Below are 2,001 nucleotides of genomic sequence, written 5' to 3'. Positions count from 1 at the left end.
ATGTATGGGATGGTGCAGGCGGTAAAGAGGATGAGTGTGCAGGGGAAATAGTGGTAGAAGAAGTGAATTTTATAGGCAAAAATGCGGGTGTTGTGCAAGTGGTGTCAAAAGTGGGGAGTAGGTGTGCGATAGGAGTGGAAAGTGTGGTGGTGCTACAGTGCCATGGTGCAAGTGGGGAAGCTAGGGGTGAGTAAGATGATGAAGGTGGCGGTATGGTAATAGAAGGCGTACCTGAGGTGATTGGGGGAGTCGAAAAAACCACTAGCTCCAATGATGTCGTCGAGGCTAGCGCCGTGAAGGTGGCCAGTGTTCACTGCGCTATAGTCGCTTGACAAAACATATTGCTATAGCGCTCTGCTAGTGGCAATGTAGATCCTCATGTAGAGAAGCAATGTGAGCATCCTGTGTGGTAATGGTAGTTGCCTAGCGATTGAGAACCCGACAAAGGTCAAGGTTTTCTATCCCCAATCTCTCAAGCTCTGAAGTTTGAGCCATGTAGATTTGGTGTATCTGGGAATGGAGGGACAAGAGTGTACCAGTGTGCTCTCAAACTTGCATGGTGATGTTGTTCGATAGCACTCAATTCGGATCAAGGTGGACTAGGAGGCTGTTGACTGAGAGGTCGAGGTGGAGAATGCAATTGTGAATGGTGTAGTGGCGTGGGAGGTGTTTGGAGCGGTGCATCATGAGCTAGCTATGAAGGTAGTGTAGGATGACGATCTGCAATGGTGAATATGGGGGCTAGTGATTGTGTAGTGCGAGAGAAATAGCGTGAAATTCCATGTGTAGAGGTGTTTGGCAGAGTGCTAGAAAGTGGTGCAGAAGAGGCTGGTGGCAAGGTGTTGTGACAAAGGTCATGTGAGTGGGTGATGAAGGTGCCTTTGCATTGAAAGATGATTGGGCAATGTGAGTGGTAGTTTGTGCAAGTGAAAGTGAGGCGATGTGCTGTGACTCCGAGAAGGGGAGGACTCCAAGAGAAGCTGGCGAATCTCGAAGAACCTTTGCCCGGAGGCGTGTAGTCAGTGTGTGATGCAGAGGAGAAGCGGATTTCTATTTGCCCTTGCTGGACAGGAGGAATAGCCGATGTCGATGCTGAAGGTGCAAAAGTTTCTGGCAAGGTTGTAGCTGGAAGGGGAGATGCATGTATAATGCGCCTAGACCTAGATGCAGACTCAAGATTTTCTATGTACCAGAGAAGTAAGGGAGTGGAGTAGCAACAAAAGCACTAGTGATTATTTATTTGCTGCCTATAGCGCCTTGCCCCGTTGCACAGGTGATCTAAAATGAGCTTGCGAAAGGAAAAAGGAGTGCATGTTATTAGGCAACAAAATGCATCACAAATAGTGTGTGCTCGCTGAGGTTTCGGGTTGCTATCTGGCTCTAAACAAAAAGTAGTAAGAGAGGATGCTAAAGATTTTTTTGTTCTCTGCAAAGTTGGTATGTGAAGGTGATAGCAGATCATTGGTGGTGGATACTACGTCCTCGACTAGGGAGTATTGATGATGACCATGATTTGCGTGAACCGTATTAGGGACTGATGCAGATACAGTAGCCATCCCAATGGTATCCCCAAGCATTTCTAAAGTGACAGTGCAGCTTAGCCTAGACAAAGTGGTGAAAAAGTTGCTGCATTTTTTAAGTTGGAAATGTGTACCTCCAAGAGTAGCCGCCGCTAACGTAGGATGCCGAGGGTGGAAAGGTCAGCTGCACTAAAAATGGTGCTGAGGGAGTGGTAAGGGAGAGTGGTGTCGAAAATGAGCAGCAGGCCCGACTGGGTGGTATGGTCAATCAAAAGCTCAACGTCTGCAATGGAGGTCAAAGCCCGAGCTGCGAGAGAGTCATCATCCGTCTCCGTGCCTGACTCCTCTTCTGCGTCTGACTTCTCTTCTGTGGATATTGTATGAGCTTCATCTTCTTCTTCTGGTAGGCCCTGAAAAGCGTCCTCATCTAGACTATGAAGGTGCACGACAGTGATGTTCTCTAAATCTTCGTTGTACTCTA

General features: G+C 47.8%; 1 pseudogene; it reads right to left on the bottom strand.

Annotated features, from left to right (window-relative positions):
* Positions 1 to 690: 690 nt before the first annotated feature.
* Positions 691 to 1,462, bottom strand: LOC147442696 (uncharacterized; annotated as a pseudogene).
* Positions 1,463 to 2,001: the final 539 nt, after the last annotated feature.

This window comes from Adiantum capillus-veneris, chromosome 14 (assembly GCF_014529385.1).
Source record: "Adiantum capillus-veneris isolate H3 chromosome 14, ASM1452938v2, whole genome shotgun sequence".
In the NCBI taxonomy this organism is placed as follows: Eukaryota; Viridiplantae; Streptophyta; class Polypodiopsida; order Polypodiales; family Pteridaceae; genus Adiantum; species Adiantum capillus-veneris.
The sequence above is the reverse complement of the archived record's forward strand: the minus strand, read 5'-3'. Positions and strand labels throughout refer to the sequence as shown.